Raw genomic sequence first — 16553 nt, 5'->3', positions numbered from 1 at the left:
GCGTCGATTTCTGGTGGTAAATAGATGGCTGCCAAAAATATAAAAAGAAAACTCTTGGTAGATAGTGTGGTCTAGAGCTTAACATGAGGTACTCTACCTCAGGAGAGCAATACCTCAAGACATTCTTAATATTAGACATTGTGCACCAGCTGTTATTGACAAATAGACACACAGCCCCACCCCTCATCTTACCAGACGTAGCTGTTATATCCTGCCGATGCACGGAAACCCAGCCAACTGTGAATTATCCTTGTCGTCGTTCAGCCACGCCTCTGTGAAATACAGTTTTTAATGACCCGTTGGTAAGATAGTCTCGAACGGAGCTCATACAGTTTATTCTCCAGTGATTGCACGTTGGCTAATGGAATTGATGTAGAGATGGGTTACGGTGACGAATTCGGTGACGAATTCTCACAAGGCAACCTGATCTCCACCCAGAGGGTGGATTTCCTCTTTTCCTTTTTTTTCTTCATGTGAATGACAGGGATTTGGGCCTTGTCTGGGAGCAACATTATGTCCTTCACGTCCAGTTCGAGGTGAAAAGCCATAACAAGTGAATTTTTCAATAACAAATGATGATCAATAACATCAAAGGCTGTACTGAAATCTAACAATACAGCATCTACTATCATCTTATTATCCAAATGCATTTTAGCCAATCATCAGTCATCTGAGTCAGTGAGGTACAAGTTGATTGCCCTTCCCTATATGCATGCTGAAAGTCAGTAGTTAACTTGTTCTTTAAAAAATAGCATTGTATTTCTTCAAACACAATTATCTCCATCATTTTACTAAGAACATGCAGCAAACTGATTGGGCAGCTGTTAGAGCCAGGAAAGAGTGCTTGACTATTTTTAGGTAGCGGAATTACTATAGCTTCCTGACACGCCTATGGACACAAACACTCTTTTAGGACTTGGTTAAAGACATAGCAAATAGGGGTGGCAATACAGTCCGCCGCCATTGTCAATAGGTTCCCATCTATGTTGTCTATGACTGGTGGCTTATTATTATTGATGGATAACAACTGTTTTTTCACATCTTCATTATTAGATCTTCAATACACACATATGATGGTTCACTGTTCAATGTTGTCATTTCACTTCTCAGTTTGTCAACTTCACCAGTGGAATTGTTTTTGAAAAAAATAGCTCATTCAAGAGATTTTGTTCCAAATGACCCATTAACTTCCATGAACGATGGAGATGAATTGGGTTTTCTGGCCATAATATAATTTGAGGTGCTCCAAAATCTTTTCCCTTCATTTTTTTTGTAATTGATCTTGCTTGGTTTAGATAATTTATTTTTTTCTTGTTCGTAATAAGTTTTGTCAAATTTTGTCAAATTTGTTCCTTGTGAGGAGAGGGACCTATGAACCAATTTCTAGGACTCTAGCTCACATGTGGTGAGGGGCATGAGCTTTTCAATTTTCACATTTCAATTGCTTATTATAGCACCACTATGTGGCTAATTCACATGTCATCTGAAGCAGAGAATAGCTAAACTCAAATATTGTTTACATGTTGAGCCATATTTTCTCAATTTACAATGATACCAATAGACAATGTATTTCAGGCAAACCATGAACCAGATTTTGTCTTTTACGTGCTGACATATAAAACTGTTATGTGCAAATCTAACCCTTTTAGGTACCGTATGAAAATAAGGTGACGACAATTAGGCTGCAGGAGATGAGCATTACAGGAAACATTTTATTTGCTTCATTTAATTGTATTTCATTAATTTAACCAATGTTGCTTGCTAAATTATTGCAGTTGTTCCCATAGATATACAGTACATGGTTGCTCTATGAATCACTGACCCTGGATAAGCTAGCGACTGGGCTAACATGGCTAACCTTTTAGGTCAATAATATGTGACCAACTGGCTCAAATCGGTCTTATGTTGCAAAATTTGAAATTTGTTTTTTTACATTGGATAAGAGTAGAGACTAAGAGCTACAAAATGGTATATCATACACTGAATTCTTCAGGAGTAATGGGAAAGTAATTCTGCTTTGAGAGTTGATAAACTTGTAAACGGACTTTGAGAAAATGGCCTTTGAATGTTTTTGGTACCTGGTGGAGAGCTCTCCTTTGTCTACACCCATTCAGCATTGTTCACACCCTCTTAAACCAGCCCCACCCATCTCTTTAAGGATTCAGATGTGAGATAATGTGCTAAACAGTGAGTAGTGTAGTAAAGATTAAGACTAAAAGTGGTAAAAGTAGTAGCTTACAATGAGGAAAAATTCCAGGTAAACAGAAAGTGTCCAGATAAAAATATTTTATAAATATTAGATGACGCTTACCCAGACACTCTTGTCTAAATTAACGAGTCATTTGAAAGAAATGCTATAACCCCCAGCCACATCTTGCCAAGTGGATGGGTCTCTACAGAAGGTGTAAACGGTACAGCCAAATGGTTACTTGCAGAGTAGCAATATCAGAAATAGATAGTGACAATATAAATAAAATAATATACATTATGTAAAAGAACAATATCAATAACAACATCAGTGATAGATGAGGTAGTCATATGCATACAATCAGGGATAAAGTGGCTGAGCAGCAGGATAAAAAAAAGTAGTAGCAGCAACGTATGGCGTGTGTGCGTTAGGAGAGAGACATTTGAATAGAGGCACTGCAGATAGTGCTGATGACTGGTCCGTCCAAGCCACACATGAAAAAGGGAATCTATATTCGGAGAGCCTGTTTCGGTCCTGCCCTTGACTTTGGTGCAGGGCGTGTGATGTCCGAAGCCTCTTTGTCGCAAAACTCCCTGATTTTCTCATAAACATACGTTTGTATAGTTCTGTCCAGTTCAGGTGGTGCATGTACAGTCAGATGATCAATGGGAGGGAGGATGTCAGCGTTGCGCAGCAGCTGAAACCTGGTCACGAAGGTTTTCAGTCCAAAGACTCCTTTGCGACAGCAACACCAGGCTCTAGAACATTGAAGCTGTAAAACAGGAAATAACAAAAATAATTTAGAAGACATTACATCCTTGCACAACTTCAATTCACCTCCTAAGTTTAGATAAGAAGAATAACCTCATACAATTCAATGAAAATTATATTCACCTGAAGTGCTGGTACTGCTTGCACTGTGGCAGCGGCCTGAAGTACGGAGTCAGGTGTTGTTGCCAGCCATAGCTTTCCACCAGCACCGTACCATCCTTTTTTTTCGAATCCAAGATGGTGCAGCAGTCGGACGTGTGATTGTCTTGTCCCGTCTTGTTCCATGTAAATAGTTGATCTCATCGTTTTTTTTGGTATATATTTTAATCTCACTTTCCACCTACAATCTAAATATACTTTCCTGCAACACGCCCCACCCAATGTGGTACGGATCTGGCTAATGCCTCTGTCCCAAAGCAAGCACCAGTTATCCTTGAGCTAGCCTTGAGCTAGACCCATCTCCTGGATAGCCGAAGAGGTATACCCACTAATTCGTGGGCTACAATACCTCTTTTGCCAATTGGCCTGGACCATTTATTGCCGACACGGAGCCCCGCCAATCAATCACGACTGGTCTGCTGACATAATCGTCCGATGTGGTTTCAACAGGCTTTTCTGTTGCATTGTCACCGAAGACCCATCTGCTAGCCCCGGCCCGCTAGCTTTCTGAACGCAGTGCCTCCCGCTCGCCTAGAATAGTAGCGACTACCGAATGGCTCCCGGACTCACCTATTGCTGCTCATTGGACCCTATGATCACTCAGCTACACATGCCTCTCTCTAATGTCAATATGCCTTGTCTTCTGCTGTATCGGTTAGTTACAGTTTATTTCACTGTAGAGCCCCTAGTCCAGCTCAACATGCCTTAGATAGCTCTTTTTGTCACACACCCCACACATGGGGAGACCTCACCTGGCTTAGCTGGTGTCTCCAGAGATGCAAGCTCTCTCATTGTCACTCAATGCCAAGGTTTACCCCCACTGTACTCACATACTACCATACCCTTGTCTGTACATTATGCCGTGAATCTATTCTACAACGCCCAGAAATCTGTCCCTTTTATTCTCTGTTCCCAACGCACTAGACGACCAGTTCTTATAGCCTTTAGCCGTACCCTTATCCTACTCCTCCACTGTTCCTCTAGTGATGTAGACGTTAACCATAGTCGGTGAAGAAATGGTGCATGTAGTTGATGACTGCCTGTGCATTGTCCGTGCTGGATGACATGCCTTCATCAATCAAGTAGTTGACTTGTTGTGGTTTTCCTTCACAGCAGACACCAAACAAGTAGATGGGACCTGGCTGCATAGAGTCAGAAGAATAGTGCACCTGCAAACAACAAAATAACATTAAGATAAATTAAAATTAACTGTCACACCCCTGTCAGTCTGTCTTTACACAGCTCGAAAAGCATTTGCCTGCTTCCCATATATGTATATTTTATATTTTGTGTGTGTGTGTGTGTATCTATCCATCTATGTCCTTAATCAGTATAAAATAGGACATATTGCTTACTTGTTGTGCAAAATCAAAGCTGTAAAGCATTCCTGATGTCTTTGCTTGCTGGTTCAGTAGTGCACTCAGAGACAACTGCAGGTCTTGACAGGTGGTCTTGCAGTCAGCAACCATCTTCTGGTCGACAGACCGCTCACTCTGAACAAGTGCTTGCTTGGGCCAGCTCTCTTTTTGATGGGAGGCATTAGACCATTCTCCTTTTATGACTGGTGGAGGAGAGTCAGGCGTGTTCTACTGATGCTGAAAGACAAATTCCAGGTACAAATATTTTTGCATTATTATACAATAGATAGCCGTAATCACCATCAGACACACCTGGCTAACTTGATAGGTCATGTAATCATCTGGCGAAGTGGAGTCTTTTGTTTAGACTTGTAGCTAGCTAACTAAACAATGAACCATAATCCAAATCCATAGAGTACTACCAATACAAACAGATTGTCATAACTAGGTTCAGTGTTAGCTAGTTAGCTAGCTAACATTAGGCTATAACTAGCAATGCAAATGGCTTTCTGAGATAATATTACTCCACAGACCGTACACGTATGCTAGCCAGCGAGCCAGCCATTTTACATCAGCTAGCTAACAGTACACTTTAACTTGGGGTATTTTGTGTAGACATTGAGCTAGCTAGTTAGCTAGCTAAACAATGAAATACAAACAGGTTGTCATAGCTAGCTACAGTTAACCAAATAAGTTCAATGTTAGCTATTTAGCTAGCTAACATTAGGCTATAACTAGCAATGCAAATATATTTCTGAGATAGCATTATTCCACAGATCATACAGGTAATATTAGCAAGTGAGCCAGTCACATAACATCAGCTAACTAGCTAACAGTAAGCTTTAACTTGCAATGAAAACAAATTTCTGACAAAATTAGAAACGTATAATATCTGAAACTGTAGCTAGACTCTTACCCATATACATGGATGAACGCTTCACAGCAGACTGCAACCCCTTTCATTAAATAAGACGTCCTGTGTCGTTTCCATTTTGTTTGAACAGCTTGCTTGGCACGTTGTGTCAAGTCACTGTGGTTCAAATCTTCTGATTCATTTTCAGAATCAGAGAGAGCCAGCATGGTACGATCGTCCTCCTGATAGTAGTCCATCACAACTTTTTCCCACTGACCCTTGTCGATAGCAGCTGATAAATTCAGGGCAGCAATGTTATTAAGAGCAGTAGCAACACATTTGCAGTTCTCCATGGTTAACGTTATATCTTTAGAAATAACTGCAGTAGAAAGGATTATCTACTCATAACGAGCAGTTTATTTTATAGACAGAAGATGCTACACGGCAGACCAATCCGAAACTCATCTCTCGGCATGTCCAGCCCATTCTGGCTTGCTTCTGAAGCTAAGCAGGGTTGGTCCTGGTCAGTCTCTGGATGGGAGACCAGATGCTGCTGGAAGTGGTGTTGGAGGGCCAGTAGGAGGCACTCTTTCCTCTGGTCTAAAAAAAATATCCCAATGCCCCAGGGCAGTGATTGGGGACACTGCCCTGTGTAGGGTGCCGTCTTTCGGATGGGACGTTAAACGGGTGTCCTGACTCTCTGAGGTCATTAAAGATCCCATGGCACTTATCGTAATAGTAGGGGTGTTAACCCCGGTGTCCTGGCTAAATTCCCAATCTGGCCCTCAAACCATCATGGTCACCTAATAATCCCCAGTTTACAATTGGCTCATTCATCCCCCTCCTCTCCCCTGTAACTATTCCCCAGGTCGTTGCTGCAAATGAGAACGTGTTCTCAGTCAACTTACCTGGTAAAATAACGGTAAAATAAATAAATAAATAAATTCATATCTCAGTCAATCATGGCTAGTAGGAATGTTACTGCCTTTTTTTAGGCTTGTAATTTAACAACTTTATTTGTATTTACAGATGGCATACACGTTTGTTATTAAGGCACATGAAAGTTCAAATGTTCAAGAAGGTATTTCTGGCCAAAAACGCATTTAGATTTATTTATTTTATAAAAAAAATGTTCAAACGCCTCTCCTATGAAGTCATGACTTGCGACATAGACTAGATTTCTGAAACGAGTCAAATTGTGGTCAGTGGTTTAAATTAATAGTTGTGGTCATTAGTTGTGCTGTTGTGGTCAGGAGTCGTGTTGTTGTGATCAGTAGTTGTGTGATTTTGGTCAGTAGTTGTGGTCATTAGTTGTAGTTAGTAGTTGTGTGGTTATTGTCAGGTATGTGGTTGTGGTCATTAGTTGTGTGGTTGTGGTCAGTAATTGTGGTTAGTAGTTGTGGTCAATAGTTGTGTGGTTGTGGTCAGTAGTTGTGGTCAGTGATTGTGATTATTTGTTGTGATCAGTAGTTGTGTGATTGTGGTCAGTTGTCGTTGTCAGCAGATATGTGGTTATGGTGATTAGTTGTGGTCAGTAGTTATGGTCAGTAGTTGTGTGGACGTGGTCAGTATATATGGTTGTAAGTTGTGGTCAGTAGTTGTGTGGTTCTGGTTAGTAGTTGTGGTCAGGAGTTGTGGTCAGTATTTCTGGTCAGTAGTTGTGTAATTGTGTGGTTGTGGGCAGTAGTTGTGTGGTCAGTCATTGTGTGGTTGTGGTAAGTAGTACTGTGGATTTGGTCAATAGTTCTATGGTTGTGGTCAGTAGTTGTTTGGATTTTGTCAGTAGTTAGTTATATGGTTGTGGTCAGTAGTTGTGTGGATGTGGTTAGTAGTTGTGGCCAGGAGTTGTGGTCAGTATTTGTGGTCACTAGTTGTGTGGTTGTGGTCAGTAGATGTGTAGTTGTGGTGATTAGTTGTGGTCAGTAGTTGTGTGGTAGTGGTTAGTAGCTGTGGTCAGGAATTGTGGCCAGTCCTAGCTGGACCATTGCTCTCATCTTTTATATCAACATAGACAAGGCTCTAACTCCTCTAGATCCAAAATGAGATAGGGTGCAGGCCAGACAGCAGGCAGTTAGTCAGCCTGCCAGTTTAGTGGAGTCTGTCACTGCCACAGTCAGTATAGTCAACTCAGCTTTCCCCATTGAGACCACTCAACTTTCCCTATTCTGTGCCTCAATCTAGGTCGGGCAAAACTAAACATAGCCGTGCTCACCTTAGCAATCTCACTAGAATAGGGCCCTCGTCCAGTCCTGTTATTATTGAAAGAGATTGCAATCTCTCACATCTCAAAATAGGGCTACTTAATGTTAGATCCCTCAGTTCCAAGGCAGTCATAGTCAATGAACTAATCACTGATCATAATCTTGATGTGATTGGCCTGACTGAAACATGGTTCAAACCTGATGAAACTAATATGTTAAATGAGGCCTCTCCTCCTAGTTACACCATGCATACCCCACAAGACATGCCACAACAGGTCTTTTCACAGTCCCCAAGTCCAGAACAGACTATGGGAGTCACACAGTACTACATAGAGCCATGACTACATGGAACTCTTTTCCACATCAAGTAACTGATGCAAGCAGTAAAATTAGATTTAAAAGAAGCACCTTATGGAACACCAGGGACTTTGAAGCAACACAAACATAGGCAAAAACACATGCATATACTCATTATACACATGTATTTAGTACTGTAGATATGTGGTAGTGGTGGAGTAGGGGCTTGAGGACACACAGTGTGTTGTGATATCTGTGAATATAATGTTTTAAAATGGTATAAACTGCCTTAATTTTGCTGGACACCAGGAAGAGTAGTTGCTGCCTTGGCAGCAGCTAATGGGGATCCATAATAAATACATATGGCAATGTCCCCAGTCACTGCCCTGGGATATTTTTTTAGACCAGAGGAAAGAGTGACTCCTATTGGCCCTCCAACACCACTTCCAGCAACATCTGGTCTCTCATCCAGGGACCAACCAGGACCAACCTTGTTTAATTTCAGAGGCAAGCCATCAGCGGGACGCAGGGTGGTATGCCCTTTTTTTTTAATCTTCCTCTCACCCCCTTTTACCCCTCTACTTCTCTCTCTCAGTGTGAAGGCTGTATATAATAAGCTCCACAACACTCTCATGGCCATCAATGAACAGGACAAACTGTGTTGGTGGAAGAACACCCACAGACCGGGCATACCTACTGACTAGCCTCAGTTCCAGGTGCAACGCACACACACACACAGCGGGCTAATGGAAGTTGATGTGGCCTAATGGAGTGTACTGTAATATGGGATGATGCAGATGTCAACCCCTTTGTTATTGTCAGAGTTAGTCTAATGTAGTGACCAGTGTTACAAGATAATGTAGCAGACTGTTTAACTTCTTTGATATAGGGGCAGCATTTTCACTTTTGTATGATTTGCGTGCCCATAGTGAACTGCCTCCTACTCTGTTCCAGATGCTAATATATGCATATTATTATTACTATTGGATAGAAAACACTCTGAAGTTTCTAAAAATGTTTGAATGTCTATGAGTATAACATAACTCATATGGCAGGCAAAAACCTGAGAAAAAATCCAAACAGGAAGTGAGAATTCTGAGACTGGTCGATGTTAAAGTCATCCCCTATTCAATTCCCTGTAATATATGGATCTGTTTGCACTTCCTGCGCCTTCCACTAGATGTCAACAGTCTGTAGAACGCTGAATGAAGCCTCTAGTGTGATGTGGGGCCGGATGGGAGGTGTTTCAGTCATTGGTCTGGCAGATTGCCAGTTCTTGGTCATGCGCTTTCCTCAAGATATCGCCTTGCGTTCCATAACTTCTACAGACATGAAGGAATGCTCCGGTTGGAACGTTATTGGATATATATGATAACAACATCCTGAAGATTGATTATCTACTAAGTTTGACCAGTTTATTCGACTTGTATTATAACTTTTTGAAGTTTTCGTCCGGCGTTTGCCTGCATCTGCGTGAGCGTTTGGATACGTGTACTACACATGCTTGCAAAAGTAGCTAATTGGACATAAGTAATGGACATTCTCGAACAAAACAATGATTTATTGTGGAACTAGGATTCCTGGCAGTGTATTCTGATGAAGATATTCAAATGTAAGGGAAAAGTTATGATGTAATTTCCTATTTCTGTTGACTCCACCATGGCGGAGAAATGTTGTTAAATCTGAGCGCCGTCTCAGATTATTGCATTGTGTGTTTTTTACGTAAAGCTTTTTTTAAATCTGACACAGCGGTTGCATTAAGAACAAGTGTATCTTTAATTCTGTGCAAAACATGTATCTTTCATCAAAGTTTATGATGAGTATTTCTGATATTTGACGTGGCTCTCTGCAATTACTCCGGATATTTTGGAGGCATTTCTGAACATGGCGCCAATGTAAACCGAGATTTGTGGATATAAATATGCACATTATCGAACAAAACATAAATGTATTGTGTAACATGATGTCCTGTGAGTGTCATCTGATGAAGATCATCAAAGGTTAGTGATTAGTTTTATCTCTATTTCTGCTTTTTGTGACTACTATCTTTTGCTGGGAAAATGGCTGTGTTTTTCTGTGGCTATGTACTGAGCAAACATAATTGTTTGGTGTGATTTCCCCGTAAATCCTTTTTGAAATAAGACATGTTGGCTGGATTCACAACATGTGTAGCTTTAATTTGGTGTCTTTCATGTGTGATTTCATGAAAGATTGATTTTTATAGTAATATATTTGAATTTGGCGCGCTACATTTTTTTCTAGATTTTGGCGCTACCGTCCCACCTATCCCAGAGAAGTTAACAGGAGTTTATGGTCCTACAATGTTACCATTATTAGAGACTGCTGGAGGTGTCATAACTCTGTGATGATCTGAAGGATCAGGTTACACTGGGTCCGCGCTACAGCATGCTCTCTCTCGTAGAGGGGGAGAACGGGAAGTCGGCTGTTTTATGGTCGGTCATAAAATACGCTGCCACTATGCTCTGTAGTGTTTGAGAATGGAACGTAAACTGTGGAACACAGAGAGACACTTGGACATCAAAAGTTGGAATAATTAAACAATATTTCTATTTTTGAGAATGTGGGAGTGGTCCGTGGACACTTAAGGGACAGTCATAACGAGTGTGTTTCATTTTGTGATCTCATGTAGGACAGGAAACGCACATAATTGTATCTCTTAAAGTGTACATTTCCCAGCTGTCAGGTTTACGTCTAAATATTGTGAAATGTATGTGATTAACCTGTTTGGGATAGAGGGCAGTATTTTCACGTTCGGATGGAAAGCGTGCCCAGAGTAAACTGCCTGCTACTCAGGCCCAGAAGCTAATATATGCATATTATTAGTAGATTTAGATAGAAAACACGCTGAAGTTTTTATGATATCTGTGAGTATAACAGAACTCATATGGCAGGCGAAAACCTGAGAAAAATCCAACCAGGAAGTGGGAAATCTGAGGTTAGTAGGTTTTCAAGTCTTTGCCTATCCAATATACAGTGTAAATGGGGTCATATTGCACTTCCTAAGGCTTCCACTAGATGTCAACAGTCTTTAGAACCTTGTTTCAGGCTTCTACTATGAAGGGGGAGCGAATAAGAGCTGTTTGACTAAGGGATCTGGCAGAATGCCATGAGCTAAGTCATGCGCGCTGCCGTGAGAGCGAGCTGCGTTCCTTTTCATTTCTAAAGACAAAGGAATTGTCCGGTTTAAACATTGTTGAAGATTTATGATTAAAACATCCTAAAGATTGATTCTATACATCGTTTGACATGTTTCTACGAACTGTAATAGAACTTTTTTGACTTTTCGTCTGGACTTTCGTCTGGACTTGCCTGCGCCTTGTAAATTTCGATTGGTGAACTAAACGCGCTAACAAAAAGGAGGCATTTGGACATAAAGCTGAACTTTATCGAACAAAACAAACATTTATTGTGGAACTAGGATTCCTGGGAGTGCATTCTGATGAAGATCATCAAAGGTAAGTGAATATTTATAACCCTATTTCTGATTTTTACTGACTCCACAACATGGCGGGTTTCTGTATGGCTTGTTTTGGTGCCTGAGCGCTGTACTCAGATTATTGCATGGTGTGCTTTTGCCGTAAAGCTTTTTTGAAATCTGACACAGCGGTTGCATTAAGGAGAAGTTTATCTTTAATACTATGCATAACACTTGTATCTTTTATCAACGTTTATGATGAGTATTTCTGTAAATTGATGTGGCTCTCAGCAAATTCACCGGATGTTTTCGAGGCACAACATTACTGAACATAACGCGCCAATGTAAACTATGATTTTTGGATATAAATATGAACATTATCGAACAAAACATACAGGTATTGTGTAACATGAAGGTCTATGAGTGCCATCTGATGAAGATCATCAAAGGTTAGTGATTCATTTTATCTCTATTTCTGCTCTTTGTGACTCCTCTCTTTGGCTGGAAAATGGCTGTATGTTTTGTTGTTACTAGGTGCTGACCTAGCATAATCGTATGGTGTGCTTTCGCTGTAAAGCCTTTTTGAAATCGGACACGATGGCTAGATTAACAAGCAGTTAAGCTTTAATTTGATGTATTGCACTTGTGAATGTATGAAAGTTATATATTTAAAAAATATATTTTTGAATTTCGCACTCTGCCATTTCAGTGGATGTTGTCGAGGGGTTCCTCTAGAAGTTTTAAACATGAAACTATTTGTGAAAAGATGTAATGTGATGTTAACTTTCTAAATGAGAAAATATGGGTTTTCATATGAAGTTAACCAAATCTATGGCCACATCCACGTGAGCATAGACATTACGTCGGCGTCATGGACCGCCCTTTTGTCAGGAGTGTATGAAACCCACTCTTGACGAAATTTACATTAGACCTGAAAATATGGAGCTGACGCTACATGTTGAAATGGTTAAGAACTACAACTCTATAGGCCCAGAAGACCATACAGCGTGGAACATTGGCTACACGGCTGGACATTGTTCAACTCTGAGACTATAGATCACTACAGGAAAAGAGCAAATCCTAGACGTAGAATTACTAGTCTGCAGCTGGAAATGATATAAATCGAGTATGAGAATACCGACAACCGCGGAAGCATCTATTCTATGCAAAAAACATCTGTACGCCTGACATAACCATTACAACAGACACTATCCAGAGCCGCTGAGAAAGTGAATACTACGAAAGAAATTGTGACTTCTGGGGAATTTAACCAGAGACTCTCTGATGAACTGACTCTCCAGCAGACGGACCGGCGATTCCAACAGAGAAGACAAAAACAACATACAGGTGTAAATATATACATTGCAATTATTCTCGAATGAGCGGCCGTTCTTGTGCAAAAGATTAGCATTTCAAATAATATAATTATCAACTGTGTGTAGTGAATCCATTTTGTCTCTTCCATGCCTTCATACCCGTTTAGCCCACTAGGGACTTATCAATGCAATGTGCTAGTAACAAATATCTACTGTTTGCTTGTTATATATTTCTGTGACTAGTTAGTTAGTAAATAAATAATTAGGCCAATTTTTATATCGCTGATGCATCATTTAGGCTAGGGTTTGTGCAGATATCCAATGGTTTGTGACATTCAGTAATGAGAACTGATGAGGTAATAATGATACATTAATAGAAGGCTAATAGAGAAATAGAAATAGAGACTATCGGGAAATAGAGACTCTATAAATATGTTCCCGTGGTGCCCCGACTTCCTTGTTAATTTAAGTTTACATGATTAGTTTAATCACGTAATAATAATTACACATAGACAATTGATTTGATAAAAGAACAGTCTTCACATTTAATGATAGTCCAGACACAACAGAGGGTAATATACTGGACCGGCATGCCTTGTTATTCAATGAAGTTTAATATCTTTTAGGTGTTAGAAAATAAAAGCAAAAAAGGGAAGAAAGAGGTGAAGGCAGAGCAAGGCACAATAGAGGTGAGCATGTCTCCATCTGTCTTTATGACCTTATGCTACAGTACAACTCTATGTTAGTGATCCTAAGTAGTTGGAATCATTCAGTACTCACCATCACATTTACTTTTCCTCAGCCAACAAGACAAGTAACGAACAGCAAAATCACTAGCCTATGTCAATCTACTATTGTAGAAAAGTTTAGGCTACCTATTCTATTGGTCAGGTTTTTGAGAAAGAAATAGCATATTCCAAACAAGACTCTGGGACAGTTGTTGGACGATAGATCCCAAATTCATACAACCAGTAGGCCTAGGCTGAACTTTTTTTTTAAAGCAATGAGTAGGATGCAACCGATAAGAACGTTTAGCTTAAAATGTTGAGAAATTATTATTTCTACACATTACAAGTGCAGCAATGTACACAAGGTTTGTTCCATAATGCAATTAGCGGGAAAACACCTTTGTCAAAAGGGTACTGCACATGCAAGCGGTTTCATGTGACAGAGATGAAAATATCCATTAGAAATTTAGAAAGAATGGAGATCTAATAGGCGACTTTGAACTCGGGTCCCCAACTTTTGCTTTTTGCCCTAGCACTACACAAATAATCAACTAATCATCAAGCTTAGAATTTTGAATCTGCTGTGTAGTGTTAGAGCAAGTAAGGTAAAACATGCCTCATATGTATTAAAACGTTCAGGTTTAAAACAATGAAGTATGTTTTCAAAGTGCATACTGCCTTCAGCTCATTGCAAAGTGCTGTGTGACGAGCCGATGAAGCCTGCCTTCCATTGCCGTTTGATGCCACATTCAAAACAACTGGGAACTCGGAAATCTCAGACTTCAGGTCATTCAAGAGATTTGGGAACTGTGGAAAAAAACGAGCTCCGAATGGGAAAAAATCATTTTGAGCGGTCATCCAAATCGGAATTCCAAGTCGGGAAACTTGGGCCTTGTTCTAGTGGCACATTCGTAAAATCCCTCTGGCTATCGATTCAATTGTTGCCAGCAGCACAGTTAGTCACCAACTCTCTGGATAACATGAAAACAGCCTAAGCAGCTCTGCTAGCGCAAGTAAAATGGTCAGAGTGAGCTGTTCTCTCATTTATGTCTGGAAGTAGCTAGCAAACTAGCTAACTTTAGCCAGTTGGCTTGAGTGGTTGACTGCTGTTGTGAGGTCAGAATGCTCGGCTCAACACCACTCCTCGGCCATAGCGTCTAATGTGAGCTCTAAACGCTCCTAGACTGAAACTCTCTGAATTTACGAAAGAACATTCAGACAACGCTCTGAATTTACGAACGCACAGAGCGCACTCCGAGCGCTTTCTGGCACTCCGGAATGAATTTACGAATGCACCCTAGAGCAGACGTCATGATTTGACCTCGTATTTTTTAGAGGTCCCAGTTGTCTTGAAATTCCCACAAAATGCTGCAGCAGCAGCTCTTGCACTGTCTGACAACATTTCCACTCGAAGGCTCTGTATGCTGTACGGGTGTGTTAAATGAGATACTTAACAAATATATAGTGTACATACATGCCTATAGACCGATAATCTTGACCAGATTGTAACGGTTTTCTTCCTGGGATGAAGGAGAGGACCAAAATGCAGCGCGGCTAGTGTTCAACATGTTTAATGAACAAAGAGACGATAACGTGAACACTATACAAAATACAAAAACAACAAACGCGAAAACAAAACAAGCCACCTAAATATGATTCCCAATCAGAGACAACACAAAACACCTGCCTCTGATTGGGAACCATATTAGGCCAAACATAGAAACAGACAAACTAGACACACAACATAGAATGCCCACCCAGCTCACGTCCTGACCAACACTAAAACAAGTAAAACACACAAGAACTATGGTCAGAACGTGACACAGATGGTATTTCCATAATTGAATAGGCTAAAAGGCATTATTTCGCAATGGAATTTTTTCTTAATCTACCGGACTTGGCTTTTCAATTTATTTTGCGAACAAGTGCCGGCTAATACCAACTAACTGAAACCCTGGTGTGTGTGTGTTTGTGTGTGGATGAATGCATTCAAAGCGATGAGTCCTACAGCAGGATAATACATGCTCCTCCGGCGGCTCCAGAGACGTGCTCCGACCACCCACTGTCTGTCATACAGTGCCTTCAAAAAATATTGACACCCTTTGACTTTTTAAAAACCTCCCTGGTCTTTGTGGTTGAATCTGTGTTTGAAATTCACTACTCGCCTGAGGGACCTTACAGATAATTGTATGTGTGGGTACAGAGATAAGGTAGTAATTCAAAAACCATGTTAAACACTATTATTGCACAGGCCATGCAACTTATCATGTGACGTCTTAAGAAAATGTTTACTGACATCATGCGGTATTGTGTGCAGGCCAGTGACCCCCCCACACACAAAAATGTCATTCATTTTAAATTCAGGCTGTAACACAACAAAATATGGAAAAATTCAAGGCATGTGAATACTTTCTGAAGGCACTGTACAACACAAGTCCAATACAACGCGCATGAAAATAGATCATGGATATAGAGAAGAAAAATACATGTTTAGAACTGATAATTGATCGCATGGTGCAAGAATGAATGCAATTCATTGATTATTGAAGTTTATGATGGACACAGCTTCATAGAACTAAAACATACACAGCCTCTGCTCAACAAACTCGAACTCAACAACTAATAATTTGGGGGGCTGCGTTTTACAAATGACATGGTCCTTATCACCATCATGGCAGTCAAGTAATGTATTCCGCCAAGAGTCGGTCACAATCGTTTCAAATGTATCAAGAAATAATCGTATTTGTATGCCTAGCAATCAACAAATGTACATTGTATGAAAGCAGATGTGTACAAGTCTCAGTCACAAATGACAGCTCCAATAAGCCCCCTATGGTGAACGACATGTGAACCAACAAGAGGCTGGTAGAATCACCAGTAGGGGGTGCTGCTAGCTCTGGGCATTACTTACTCAATTGAACGAAATGAGTCTAAATATTTGTTCTTTTGACTGAACGAGTCGTGAAGATCAGAGTCAGTAAATAGAGCTGAACTTCCCATCCCTAGTTATCAAGGAGGATGCTCACGTCTGTTTGCGATCAGAGGATCACTGGATTGAGCCCAGTGTGGGACAGGGACAGTGGAAGAAGATGTACTGTTTTTGCATTAGTGTGTGGCTACTCTAACAATGAAAGGAAATGTCTTAAAAAATGGAAGGCAGTCTGAAGGAGGCAAGATCAGTTGACCATTCTAGCCAATGAGAAGGCAGATGTGTGTGTGTGAACAACAGGCACAACGGTTTCCACT

At 40.5% G+C, this 16553-nt stretch overlaps 1 protein-coding gene and 1 long non-coding RNA gene across 2 annotated transcripts in view; both read right to left on the bottom strand.

Moving 5' to 3' along the window:
- cpn1 (carboxypeptidase N, polypeptide 1) overlaps window positions 1–16553 on the bottom strand; it is a 146823-nt gene that overhangs the window by 61146 nt on the left and 69124 nt on the right. The window lies entirely within an intron of this gene.
- On the bottom strand, window positions 1331–10587 carry LOC129854135 (uncharacterized). Its single transcript, XR_008759240.1, has 3 exons — window positions 4474–10587; window positions 3083–4287; window positions 1331–2960 (listed from the first exon to the last, which is right to left on the bottom strand). It is a non-coding gene; the product is annotated as an uncharacterized LOC129854135 (long non-coding RNA).

This window comes from Salvelinus fontinalis, chromosome 1 (assembly GCF_029448725.1).
Source record: "Salvelinus fontinalis isolate EN_2023a chromosome 1, ASM2944872v1, whole genome shotgun sequence".
Taxonomy (NCBI): Eukaryota; Metazoa; Chordata; class Actinopteri; order Salmoniformes; family Salmonidae; genus Salvelinus; species Salvelinus fontinalis.
The sequence above is the reverse complement of the archived record's forward strand: the minus strand, read 5'-3'. Positions and strand labels throughout refer to the sequence as shown.